At 46.1% G+C, this 14,719-nt stretch overlaps 1 protein-coding gene across 8 annotated transcripts in view; it reads left to right on the plus strand.

Moving 5' to 3' along the window:
- The window catches only part of nckap1 (NCK-associated protein 1), a 256,739-nt gene that overhangs the window by 137,041 nt on the left and 104,979 nt on the right, over positions 1-14,719 (plus strand). The window lies entirely within an intron of this gene.

Genomic DNA, 14,719 nt, shown 5'->3' on the forward strand with positions numbered 1-14,719 from the left:
CGAGTGAGGCAACCATGGGTTACTAAAGCAGTTGAATCACTTGTCAAGAGGAAGAAGGAGGCTTATGTGAAGATGAGACGTGATGGTTCAGTTGGGTCGCTTGAGAGATACAAGTTAGCTAGGAAGGTTCTAAAGAGAGAGCTAAGAAGAGCCAAGCGAGGACATGAGAAGTCTTTGGCAGGTAGGATCAAGGATAACCCTAAAGCTTTCTATAGGTATGTCAGGAATAAAAGAATGACTAAGGTAAGAGTAGGGCCAGTCAAGGACAGTAGTGGGAAGTTGTGCGTAGAGTCCGAGGAGATAGGAGAGGTGCTAAATTAGTATTTTTCGTCAGTATTCACACAGGAAAAAGACAACGTTGTCGAGGAGAATACTGAGATACAGGCTACTAGACTAGAAGGGCTTGAGGTTCACAAGGAGGAGGTGTTAGCGATTCTGGAAAGTGTGAAAATAGATAAGTCCCCTGGGCCGGATGGGATTTATCCTAGAATTCTCTGGGAAGCTAGGGAGGAGATTGCTGAGCCTTTGGCTTTGATCTTTAAGTCATCTTTGTCTACAGGAATAGTGCCAGAGGACTGGAGGATAGCAAATGTTGTCCCCTTGTACAAGAAGGGGAGTAGAGATAACCCCGGTAACTATAGGCCAGTGAGCCTTACTTCTGTTGTGGGAAAAGTCTTGGAAAGGTTTATAAGAGATAGGGTGTATAATCATCTGCAAAGGAATAGTTTGATTAGAGATAGTCAACATGGTTTTGTGAAGGGTAGGTCGTGCCTCACAAACCTCATTGAGTTCTTCGAGAAGGTGACCAAACAGGTGGATGAGGGTAAAGCAGTTGATGTGGTGTATATGGATTTCAGTAAAGCGTTTGATAAGGTTCCCCACGGTAGGCTATTGCAGAAAATACAGAGGCATGGGATTCAGGGTGATTTAGCAGTTTGGATCAGAAATTGGCTAGCTGATAGAAGACAAAGAGTGGTGGTTGATGGGAAATGCTCTGACTGGTGTCCAGTTACTAGTGGTGTGCCACAAGGATCTGTTTTGGGGCCGTTGCTGTTTGTCATTTTTATAAATGACCTGGAGGAGGGCGTAGAAGGATGGGTGAGTAAATTTTGCAGATGACACTAAAGTCGGTGGAGTTGTGGACAGTGCAGAAGGATGTTACAAGTTACAGAGGGACATAGATAATCTGCAGAGCTGGGCTGACAGGTGGCAAATGAAGTTTAATGCAGAAAAGTGTGAGGTGATTCATTTTGGAAGGAATAACAGAAAGGCAGAGTACTGGGCTAATGGTAAGATTCTTGGTAGTGTGGACGAGCAGAGAGATCTCGGTGTCCATGTCCATAGATCCCTGAAAGTTGCCACCCAGGTTGAGAGGGTTGTTAAGAAGGCGTACGGTGTGTTAGCTTTTATTGGTAGAGGAATTGAGTTTCGGAGCCATGAGGTCATGTTGCAGCTGTACAAAACTCTGGTGCGGCCGCATTTGTGGTATTGTGTGCAGTTCTGGTCGCCACATTATAGGAAGGATGTGGAAGCATTGGAAAGGGTACAGAGGAGATTTACAAGAATGTTGCCTGGTATGGAGGGAAGATCATATGAGGAAAGGCTGAAGGACTTGAGGCTGTTTTCGTTAGAGAGAAGAAGGTTAAGAGGGGACTTAATTGAGGGCATACAAGATGATCAGAGGATTAGATAGGGTGAACATCGAGAGCCTTTTTCCTCGGATGGTGATGTCCAGCACGAGGGGACATGGCTTTAAATTGAGGCGAGATAGATATAGGACAGATGTCAGAGGTAGGTTCTTTACTCAGAGATTAGTAAGGGCGTGGAATGCCCTGCCTGCAACAGTAGTGGACTCGCCAACACTAAACCCATTCAAATGGTCATTGGATAGGCATATGGACGATAAGGGAATAGTGTAGAGGGACTTTAGAAGGGTTTCACAGGACGGTGCAACATCGTGGGCCGAAGGGCCTGTACTGCGCTGTAATGTTCTATGTACACTCATGCTGCATAGTTATTTGTATGGGTAGCATGATAGCACAGTGGTTAGCACTGTTGCTTCACAGCTCCAGGTGTCCCAGGTTCGATTCTGACTTGAGTCTGAGAACGTGCAGACTCCGCACAGACAGTGACCCAAGCCGGGAATCTAATCTTGGACCCTGGAACTGTGAAGCAACTGTGATAACCACTGCCACCGTGCCGACAAAGAGCACCTCACTTAAGCTCACACCTCCTCTCCATCCCCGTAACCCAGCAAACCTACCCAACCCCTTCAGGAGTGAAAAAACAACTTGATATTGCCCTCACAGTCTACTTGTCAGAGATGCATCTGTCTGTGACTAATGATGGGAATGACGTCCCTACAGTACATGTGGAGTCAAAGTCCCATTTTCACACTGGAGATATCCTCCATTGTGTTGTGACCCTGCCACCATGGCAAATGGGATAGATTGAGATCAGATCTAGCAGTTCAAAACCTTGCAGCCATGAGGCGCTGTGGGCCATCAGCGGCAGCAAAATTGTACTCTACCATTATCATCAAACCAAATGGATCTGCTTAACCCTCTACCTTTGCCATCAAGTCAAGGCAATGCATGTCGGGAGCTGCACTCTGAAATCTCCACTTTGATCCATACAGGGTTCAAGCACCTCAAACCTGTTGGACTGCTGCAAAGGCTGAGCCTCCTCCTCTTCCACCTTCTGGGTCTTCACTCAGTCACGCCCTCCTATCCCTGACTGCTGAATAAAACAGAAGACTCTATCTTTAATGGGTGAACCTGCCTTCTAGTATGAAGTGTCCAGGTAACTTTCCTCTCCCTCCCTGATGTGCAGGGTCTGCAGCTCAGTGACTCTAACAAAGCTCCTCAAGCTGCAGACACTTACAGATGTGTTTTCCTTGAATCACATCAGCGTCGAGTAGTTCCCACATTCTGCAGTCCCAACACTTCATCTGCCCTGCCATTATTATTCTGAGTTTGTTAATTATTTTTCTTAAATTATTAATAAACATTGCCCCTCCCAGTAAGCTTCACCACTGATATTCAATCTTACTACAACTAATAAAACCTTACAATTGTTGATGAATTGAGATTTCAAGATAAATAAGCAAAACATTTTGCAATCAGTCACATTGTTTCTTCCTGTGATGTCACATCTTGGTTTCATTTTAAATTATCACGTTTTTAAGACAAGCTCGGCAAGCCAGAACTGAAACAAAGGCTTGAATTTAACGACTGTGTTAGTCTCTGGCACAATTACTGTAATGGCTGCTAAATCATAGGAGAGGCCAAAAACAGGTTTTGCACTGGCACAAACTCTGCAGTACCTGCCCAGGAGTGTAGATGCATGACCGCAATGAGTTCTCAGAATGGTGTCGCCTGAGTAAGAAGGGTGCCAATTACATCTGGGCATCTCTGAGGCATAAAGCAAACGTGTTGTCCAACATTCCTGAGACTCATGCTCGTCAAGCTAATTCACCATCAAGAGTTAGCCCGTAACAATGTCAGCTACCCACAGTCTTAAAGTCGAGGAATGGGATGAGAACTCAGAATACCGAGCACTCAGGATTCCCGGCTCAATGCTTGGTTGCATGGGATCAAGAGACACTGGGTTCACTTCTGTGCTGAACTCCAATGTCTGCCAGTGAGGATCCATTAGCCCCAAGACGGACATCACCGTCCAGTAGACTCTGCCCATTAGGGCTATGTGGGCATATCACCCTCCCTGTCAGAACGCAGTGTTATAGGACAAAAGGAAGAGGAGAACCAGAAGGGAGCCCAAAGGTAACTGATTGGGTGAGGGCATAAGCCAGGGCCAGTCTTGTAAAGGAGGTGACAGGGCACCTGAGCTGAGAGTAAGCTGTCTTGCTGGATAAAGGTCTGGGATGGCTGCTTCCAGGTCCGGGTAGCCAGTGGGTCAGGGGAGGTTATGATGGTATCCGGCTACGACGCCAACATGACTCACTCTCTCATCCCTCACAAGTAACCAAGTGATATAAATACGAAGCCATTGGGGCTGGCTATTCTACTTATTACAGTGCTGGAGGAGCACAGACACCAGCAGCAATGTGCAGAGGCACCCAGGGAAGACCTTGAAGCAGGATACCGGGGCCGCAAAGTTCCAGTAAGGGTCACACAGACGCAGAAGAAGCCCAAGGGTGTACCGGACCAGAGTGTCCTCCGTGGAACTACTGGACAAGATGTGCCGTAGAAGACTCCGCCTCACTGGGGAGACTGTGTGCGGCAACTCTGCCGTACCCTTGCTGACTTCACGCCACGTGGCGATGGAGGAAGCGCACTCTCTCTGTGGCCATAAAGGTCACAACAGCCCTCTATCTTTTGTCGTTCCAGGGCTCCACTATGTGATATCACGGATACACTCTATGCTCAAACTTTGGACTTAATTCATTGTGACCTGGGCCAGGCCCAGCAAGACGAGAGGGCTACAGGCTTTGGTAACTTGGGGTCTGCCACAGGTGCAGGGGATGATCGACTGCACCCATATCATTCTTCGTGCCCCTTAGCACCAGGTAGTCACCTTCATAAACAGGATAGGGTTCTGCTCTCTCAATGTGCAGCTGGTGTGTGACCACCAGATTCATGCATATATGTGAATGTCGTGGCAGGGGGATGGGAACCAATGGAGGAAGTCGAAAGGTAGTAAAACAGGGACAGAAACAAAAGGCAGTAAGGGGGAAAGTGTAAGGCAGAGGAGCCATAGTCAAAAATCAAAAAGGGCGACAGTACAAGGTACAGTGACTGAGGGAAGTTCAGTGAATAGGCCCAGTAATACTAAAAGGAATAAAACGGGAAGTAAAAACATAAATTGTAAGCGATGCGGCAGGTTGTTACATGAAGATATGGGTTCAACGACGAGCAAAATTAGGAGAAAGGTTAAGAGGAAATATAACTTAGGAGAGGTTACTGATCGTGGTGTTAAGATTCAAAACAGAGGTATAAAAGCCAACATAAGTGTACTTTACCTGAATGCTCGTAGTATTCGGAATAAGGTAAATGAGTTGATGGCACAAATCATCGTAAATGACTATGATTCAGTGGCCATTACTGAAACATGGTTAAAGGATGGTCACGACGGGGAATTAAATATCCAAGGGTATCAAACTATTCGGAAGGACAGAGTGGATGGTATGGAAGGTGATGTAGCTCTGTTATTTAAGGATGACATCCGGGCATTAGTAAGGGATGACATCGGTGCTATGGAGGATAAGGTTTAATCCATTTGGGTGGAAATCACTAATAGTAAGGCGAAAAAGTCACTGATAGGAGTAGTCTATAGGCCACCAAATAGTAATATTATGGTTGGGCAGGAAATAAACAAAGAAATAACTGAAGCATGTAGAAATGGTACAGCGTTATCATGGGGGATTTTAATCTACATGTCGATTGCTTTAACCAGGTCGGTCACGGCAGCCTTGAGGAGGAGTTCGTAGATAGTTTCCTAGAGCAGTATGTAATGGAACCTACAAAGGAACAAGCAGTCCTAGATCTGGTCCTGTGTAATGAGACAGGATTGATTAATGATCTCCTAGTTAGGGATCCTCTCGGAAGAAGCGATCACAATATGGTGGAATTTAAAATACAGATGGAGGGTGAGAAGTTAAAATCAAACACTACGTGTTTTGTGCTTAAACAAAGGAGATTACAATGGGGTGAGAGAGGTAGACTGGGAGCAAAGACTTTATGGTGAAACAGTTGAGGAACAGTGGAGAACATTCCAAGCGATTTTTCACAGTGCTCAGCAAAGGTTTACACCAACAAAAAGGAAGGATGGTAGAAAGAGGGAAAATCGACCGTGGATATCTAAGGAAATAAGGGAGAGTATCAAATTGAAGGAAAAAGCAAACAAAGTGGCAAAGATTAGTGGGAGACTAGAGGACTGGGAAATTTTTAGGGGGCAACAGAAAGCTACTAAAAAAGTTATAAAGAAGAGTAAGATAGATTATGAGAGTAAACTTGCTCAGAATATAAAAACAGACAGTAAAAGTTTCTACAAATATATAAAACAAAAAGAGTGGCTAAGGTATAAATATTGGTCCTTTAGAGGATGAGAAGGGAGATTTAATAATGGGAGATGAGGAAATGGCGGGGGAACTGAACAGGTTTTTTGGGTCGGTCTTCACAGTGGAAGATACAAATAACATGCCAGTGACTGGTAGAAATGAGGCTATGACAGGTGAGGACCTTGAGATGATTGTTATCGCTAAGGAGGTGGTGATGGGGAAGCTAATGGGGCTAAAGGTAGACAAGTCTCCTAGCCCTGATGGAATGCATCCCAGAGTGCTAAAAGAGATGGCTAGGGAAATTGCAAATGCACTAGTGATAATTTACCAAAATTCACTAGACTCTGGGGTGGTCCCGGCGGATTGGAAATTAGCAAATGTGACACCACTGTTTAAAAAAGGAGGTAGACAGAAAGCAGGTAATTATAGGCCAGTGAGCTTAACTTTGGTAGTGGGGAAGATGCTGGAATCTATCATCAAGGAAGAAATAATAGCGAGGCATCTGGATGGAAATTGTCCCATTGGGAAGATGCAGCATGGGTTCATAAAGGTCAGGTCGTGCCTAACTAATTTAGTGGAAATTTTTGAGGACATTACCAGAGCGGTAGATAACGGGGAGCCAATGGATGTGGTATATCTGGATTTCCAGAAAGCCTTTGACAAGGTGCCACACAAAAGGTTGCTGCATAAGATAAAGATGCATGGCATTAAGGATAAAGTAGTAGCATGGATAGAGGATTGGTTAATTAATAGAAAGCAAAGAGTTGCGATAAATGGGTGTTTCTCTGGTTGGCAATCAGCAGCTCGTGGTGTCCCTCAGGGATCAGTGTTGGGCCCACAATTGTTCACAATTTACATAGATGATTTGGAGTTGGGGACCAAGGGCAATGTGTCCAAGTTTGCAGACGACACTAAGATGAGTTGTAAAGCAAAAAGTGCAGAGGATACCGGAAGTCTGCAGTGGGATTTGGATAGGTTAAGTCAATAGGCTAGGGTCTGGCAGATGGAATACAATGTTGACAAATGTGAGGTTATCCATTTTGGTATAACAGCAAAAGGGATTATTATTTAAATGATAAAATATTAAAACATGCTGCTGTGTAGAGAGACCTGGGTGTGCTCGTGCATGAGTCGCAAAAAGTTGGTTAACAGGTGATTAAGAAAGCGAATGGAATTTTGTCCTTCATTGCTAAAGGGATGGAGTTTAAGACTAGGGAGGTTATGCTGCAATTGTGTAAATTGTTAGTGAGGCCACACCTGGAGTATTGTGTTCAGTTTTGGTCTCCTTACCTGAGAAAGGACGTACTGTCATTGGAGGGTGTGCAGAGGAGATTCACTAGGTTAATCCCAGAGTTGAAGGGGTTGGATAACGAGGAGAGGTTGAGGCGACTGGGACTGTACTCGTTGGAATTTAGAAGGATTAGGGGGGATCCTATAGAAACATATAAAATTATGAAGGGAATAGATAGGATAGATGCGGGCCGGTTGTTTCCACTGGCGGGTGAAAGCAGAACTAGGGGGCATAGCTTCAAAATAAGGGGAAGTAGATTTCGGACTGAGTTTAGGAGGAACCTCTTCACCCAAAGGGTTGTGAATCTATGGAATTCCTTGCCCAGTGAAGCAGTTGAGGCTCCTGCATTAAATGTTTTTAAGATAAAGATAGATAGTTTTTTGAAGAATAAAGGGATTAAGGGTTATGGCGTTGGGCCAGAAAGTGGAGCTGAGTCCACAAAAGATCAGCCATGATCTCACTGATTGGCAGACCAGGCTCGAGGAGCCATATGGCCTACTCCTGCTCCTAGTTCTTATGTTCCGGAGAGTGTGCATGATAGTTACATCCTCAGGTAATCGCAGATGTCTGACATTTTCGAGGGTCACCCCAGGATACAGGGATGGCTTTTAGGGACAAGGGATATCTCCTGAGATCTTGTCTGATGATGCCAGTGCGGAGGCCAGAGACCTGGTACAATGAAGCTTATAGTGCCACCTGATAGAGTGGTACATTAGCCCCCTAAAGATGCGGTTCTGCTGCTTCAACAGGTCCGGTGGGGCCATCCAGTGCAGCCTCCTGAGGATCTCCTATATTGTGGTGGTCTGCTGTGTCCTACATATCCTTGTTCTGCAGCACCTTCCTGAGGAAGACATCGTGGAGCATCATATATCCTTGCATTAGGAGGATATTCAGGAGGCAATTGAGGAAGAGGCCTCTGAGGATGGAGGCCAGGTGGGGGTGTGGGTTCTATTTGTTCATAGGATATGGGTGTTGCTGGCTGGGTCAGCATTTATTGCTCATCCCAGAGGGTATTTCAGAGTCAACCACCTTGCCATGGACCTGGAGTCGCATATGGACCAGACTTTTCCTTCCCTGAAGGGCATTAGTGAACCAGATGGATTTTTAGGACAATTGACAATGGTTTCATGGCCATTTTTTATTGAATTCAAATTTCACCATCTGCCATGGCGGATTCGAACACGGGTTCTCAGAGCATTACCCTAGGTCTCTGGACTACGAGTCCAGCTAAAATATCACTATGCCACTGCCTTCCCACCCGTTCACATGGATGGGTAGGAGAGCCAGGAACACCCTCTCCTCCCACTTCATGGCTTAGGACCAGCTTGTTTTTCGACAGAGCTCCCCCCCCCCCCCCCCCCCCCCCCCCTCCCTCTTCTCTCCCCAACCACTGGGCTTTGTGACCCCCTCTGTGACCAGGAGATAATGGTTGCAGAGATCTTGTTTCAGGGTCCTGGAGCAGGGCAGACTTGAGTGCCTGCTGCCCAGTCATTGCAGGAGGGTGATGACTCAAAGTGAGGAATGGTCTGTGATGCTCCTCAGCTATTGCTTATGTCTGACTCCTGACTGTCTGTTGCCTCATGCCTGAGGGAGGTCCTCCCCTACATTCCTTTGTCCCTTTGCTCTAGATGGAGGTGGGATTCGGGACGAGGGTCTAGGGTTCACTAAATCATGCCCGTGTCCTATCACTGCGAATGAAACATTTGCAACGCATGAGCCTAACCACCTCGTGGGCATGGAGAGCCATTGAGAACAACTGTTCCGATGGGGAGAAGCACTATGGCATTGGGAGGAGGGTTAAACAATGTGAAGCTAGGGCAGCACGGTGGCCTAGTGGTTAGCACAACCGCCTCACGGCGCTGAGGTCCCAGGTTCGATCCCGGCTCTGGGTCACTGTCCGTGTGGAGTTTGCACATTCTCCCCGTGTCTGCGTGGGTTTCGCTCCCACAACCCAAAAATGTGCAGAGTAGGTGGATTGGCCACGCTAAATTGCCCCTTAATTGGAAAAAATAATTGGGTACTCTAAATTTATTTAAAAAAAGAGAAAAAAACAAAAAAAGAAAAAAAAACAATGTGAAGCTTTAAGGTGGTGAAGAACAAGAATATTGAATTCGATAACGTGCAGATTACTACTGCTACTAATGACCACTACTCCTGCCTAACTTCATCCGTGCCGGCGCTGTGCCCCTAAAATTCCATGACTTCTGTACCCTCCCACCATCTGGATGTGAAATGAAAATCGCTTATTGTCACAAGTAGGCGTCAAATGAAGTTACTGTGAAAAGCCCCTAGTTGCCACATTCCGGCACCTGTTCGGGGAGGCTGGTACAGGAACTGAACCGTGCTGCTGGCCTGCCTGGGTCTCCTGTCAAAGCCAGCGATTTAGCCCTATGCTAAACCAGCCCCTATGTGTTTCCAGGATACCGGGACCTGGAGGGTATTGACTGGCACTAATATTGCTGAGTCACCCTGCCAGATGTGCCTGAGTTGCGCCCTTCTCAGTGAGGGGAGATTTAGTTTGACTGGTCACTCCCAAGATCACCTGGGTGGAAAGCCCCGGAATGTGCTCCAGCGAATCCCTCTCCCTCTGGATGCTCAAGGGTCCTTGGGCTACTCCATGGGACTGAGGGGCAGTTTGAGTGAGCTCCCGAAACCTCAATGTCATCTGGCACTGCTGGCCCTGGAGCCCTGCCATTGTTTGAACCATATAGTTGAAGCCCCCAGCTATGGTCCTCGGGAACTGAGACATACCTTGGCGTCCTCCCGCTTGAACCTGACCTCGAGCCCCAGGCTTTCCACTGTGGATGTCACTCTTGTAGTGTTGGCCTGGTTGCCATGAATTGCTGGCATCATCTTCTGTGTCAGAAGGCTTTCAAACGCCTCCATTTGGCTTTGTAGTCATAGGACTGTCACTGAAAACCCCTCCTGGTATTCCTGGCTTTGCCTTTGCAACTCTAGCATCCGAGGGATGAACATGTTCAGAGGTACAGCGCCTGGTTGGAGCACTGCTATGTCCTGGGATCCATCAGACCTCCGACAGTCCAATTCCTGGGACATTCCTGCCTCCACCTGATGTGCATCAGAAGCAGTGTGGTGTTCATCAGATAGTGACCCAGAAGCCTGCTGCATATGGTGCATACTGGGACATGACTGACAGTAAAACGACGATGTGTATATCTCTTCAACGGTGGATTGTCCAGGTGATAGCTGTGACGCTTCATCTGTGTCCTCCAAAATCTCCTCTGAGGTGGTGTCAAGGGTGGGTGGTGGGATATGCTGTTGGATGGGGCTGGCTCTCGGATGATGTTCCTGCAAGGCAAGGGACATGGTATTAGTACTTGGCCGGGTCAAGAGTTTGGATGACACAGTGCTCCATTAATACTGGTCACCTGGAGAAGGTGCAGTGGCTCCTCATTTTGCTCTCGCATGCCCACCTCGCTCTCCGCACTGACCCGCACCTGCTCCTCCCCTGTGGGTTCCATGGTTCTCTCCTCGTACGGAGTCATGATCCTCATTTCAGGCATCCCACCGCCGTCTTCTCTCAGTTGCGACACTGGTGGGCAAGGTTCGGTCGGAAAACAAATAACAATAATGTGATCTGGCTGCCTGGAGCGTCAGCTGTCGATTACACATGTCACGTGTGGCACTGCATATAAGCAGGTAGGAGTTCTGAAGAGGAGAGCCAGGGGTTTGAGGAAGTTTGTGGGAAGTTAGGTGCTGGGGCCCTGCGAGATGGTAGCATAGGGGATTCAGGTGACAATTCCAGGGGTGATAGAAGGGTGGCATGCAAGAGAAGACAGGCAGCACTTGTCCTGGCTGATCAGAGTAGGTCATTCATCTTTTTTCTGCATTGCACACCCGTTCTCTTGGTCGGGCTGCTGGCACCAATCAGTACTGCGACCGTCTTCCAGGCAGGATTCGTCACCTTGCTAGAGTGTCTCCTGCCAGCCTGAAGGTATATTGTAGCCCACTTCTCTTCCACGGTATCTTGTAGCCCATTTCTCCTCCAGGGTATCTAGAATACTGGTGAGGGTCCCTTTGAATGAGGAGCTGGTTTCCTTGCTGCCATCGTCCTGGCTGGACTGAGAAAGTGCTCTGAAACTGTTTAAATGCTACGACCCTTCATTAAAGTACTCAGATTAGCCCCGGGACCAACAAATCAAATGCTTTGAGCCTCGGGTGCAGCATGTTTCACATAGGAGAAAAAACTATTTTAAATGTCTGTCCGAATCGCGCCACTGGAGATCTCACCGATTATCTCACAGAAAATGACACTTCATTCTGCCCATTATTTCCCACTACATTTGTGTGATTGTTTTGTGGAGCCCAAGTTATGTTTCCTGTGCAGAGCAGATTGCTCTTTTTTTTATTGTGCTATGATCCAGTGCTTATGTAGCAGTCAGCTAAATTATAGTGTACTTTTATCATCTTGCACAAAAACAGTCCCATGAGAAAGATAATTAACTTTCCATAGGTTCCATCGGCGTTTTACTGACTGTCAGTCATGTCCCAGTTGGCACCATGTGCAAGACTGTTATACAGAACAATTCTTGCACATTTACTATTCACATTATCTATATTTAACTGTGACATGTAACAATTGTCTTGGCATTGTGACTGGAACTGGGATTCTGCTTGGTCTGCAGCTGTCTTTTTTCACTTTATATCACTGTAATATATCCCGAAGGAAAATACACAATGTTAAAGATAAATTACATGCCTAGTAGGATCATCTTCTTTTGCTTTGCATCCTTCACCCCCATTCATCCATCCCCTAAGACTTGCTGCGGTATATTTTAGTTAGATTTGTGGAAAGTTATTAATTTCAGGTCAAAACAGACCAACATCATGGTTCAGGTCCCAATGCTTTATGACTCATTAGTAAGAGCTAAGATCTGATGTGTCAAGATTACATTTTAATGTGCATGTTTAGCATGTAGTATCCCACAATTTCATCAAGCTTGGGCTGTGTGTGTGAAAGATGCTTATCAATAAAAGCAAATTATTGCGGATGCTGGAATCTGAAACCAGCGAAATTGCTGGAAAATCTCAGCAGGTCTGGCCGCATCTGTAGGGAGAGAAAAGAGCTCACGTTTCGAGTCCAGATGACCCTTTGTCAAAGCTAAAAGACAGAGAAAGTGGGAAATAAATATACTTTAGAGTGAGAGAATGAAAGATGAATCATAGCCACAGAAACAAAGGGAACAGGGTGCTAATAGCCACAGAAACCAGGGGAAAGAGTGCGAATGGCAGTCCCCAGAGAGAACAAATTGTGTGAAAGGCCAAACAGCAGGGAAACTAACATCAGAGGGTAAACTGTGACATGTAGATGTTGGGGGGGGGGGGGGGGAGAAAGGGGAAGCAAAGGGGAGAAAGGTAAGGAAAGGGGGATAAGGTACGGGGGGGGGGTTTAAACATAGATAATGAAAGACGAGAAAGAAAGAAATGGTAAAAGACAGTTAAAATGAAATGGGATGAAAAAAAATGGGTCGAGGTGGGGTAGAGCTGATCATTTGAAGTTGCTGAATTCGATGTTCAGGCTGGAAGGCTGTAGCGTGCCTAACTGGAAGATGAGATGTTGTTCCTCCAGTTTGCATTCAGCTTCACTGGAACATTGCAGCAAGCTAAGGACAGACATGTGGGCATGGGTCTTGCGTTAAACTGGCAAGCAACGGGAAGGTCAGGGTCCTGAATGCGCACAGACCGAAGGTGCGTGGTAAAGCGATCCCCAGACTGCGTTTGGTCTTTCCGATATAGAGGAGACCACATTGGGAGCAGCGAATGCAGTAGACTAAATTGGAAGAGGTGCAAGTGAAATGCTGCTTAACCTGGAATGAGTGTTTTGGGCCTGGGATGTTAAGCATGGAAGAGGTAAAGGGGCAGGTGTTACACCTTCTGCGATCTCTTCGGGTGAAAAGTATTTTACTTTACAAGATGTTGTAGTAAGATTATTACCACCATTGTGCTTCAACATTTTAACTTAACACTGTACAAAAATGCTTCCATTAAAAAGGAATAGTTTTATTGAAGTCCTCACTTTCAACACGCTTGCTTGAAGTGCACACCAAAATTTCAGTTCAAACTGCTTATGATCTTCCAACCATTAATTTAGTTAACAAAAGTCATAGACATTGTGTGGCTGCCTTCAGATTTTTGAAATCTCTGATAGATCTCTGTACACACTGTGTCAGCATCAACGGGGCCGAGGTGGAGATGGTTAGCAGTTTCAAATTCCTAGGGGTACACATCTCCAAAAATCTGTTCCAGTCCAACCACTTTGACGCTACAACCAAGAAAGCACAACAGCGCCTATACTTCCTCAGGAAACTAAGGAAATTCAGCATGTCCACATTAACTCTTACCAACTTTTGCAAATGCACGATAGAAAGCATGCACCATAGAAAGCATCCTATCTGGCTACATCACAGCCTGGTATGGCAACTGCTCGGCCCAAGACCGCAAGAAACTCAGTCCTGAACACAGCCCAGTCCATCACAAAGACCTACCTCCCATCCATTGACTCCATCTACACTTCCTGCTGCCTGGGGAAAGCGGGCAGCATAATCAAAGACCCCTCCCACCCGACTTACTCACTCTTCCAACTTCTTTCATCGGGCAGGAGATACAAAAGTCTGAGAACATGTATGAACAAAGTCAAAACCAGCTTCTTCCCCATTGTTACCAGACTCCTAAATGACCCTCTTATGGACTGACCTTATTAACACTACATTCCCTGTATGCTTCACCCGATGCCAGTGTTACGTAGTTACATTGTGTACCTTTAGTTGCCTTATTATGTATTTTCTTTTCTTTTATTTTCATGCACTTAATGATCTGTTGAGCTGCTCGCAGAAAATACTTTTCACTGTACCTCGGTACATGTGACAATAAACAAAATCCAATCCAATCCAGAAGGTTAACGGTGGAGCATGAGTCCCACATGCAGGCCGATGTCATATTTGAAAACAAAATGCTGTTTTCCTTGGCTATTTACCATAACAAGCTTAAGTGGTAGCATCCAACCGATTCTAATGAAGTAAGAGTTTATTTTAAAGAAGTTAATCTTGTACACCAGGCTTGTCCAACCTGTTCACTCTGGAGATCATATTTCCACTTTATTCTCACTCAAGGGGCCGATGAGCAAATTTCAGAAAAATAAACTGTAATTCAACAAAAGGTTGAGAGATTAAGAAAAGATTGCTGAACAAAAGTAATGTCGTAGCAGTTAATTGCTAAATTGGAAGAGCACTCAATAAAACTTACCATAGTGTGAGTGGGTCAGTGTGAATGTTTGTGTGTCCATCTCACTTCCAGGCTCAGGGTGCTCACTCACCCACCTTCACACATGCACACACACTTACTGGGGTCCACACTCACTGAGGGCGACATAAAGGGGCTTCTCAAGCCAG

Source organism: Scyliorhinus canicula, chromosome 2, assembly GCF_902713615.1.
Source record: "Scyliorhinus canicula chromosome 2, sScyCan1.1, whole genome shotgun sequence".
Classification (NCBI taxonomy): Eukaryota; Metazoa; Chordata; class Chondrichthyes; order Carcharhiniformes; family Scyliorhinidae; genus Scyliorhinus; species Scyliorhinus canicula.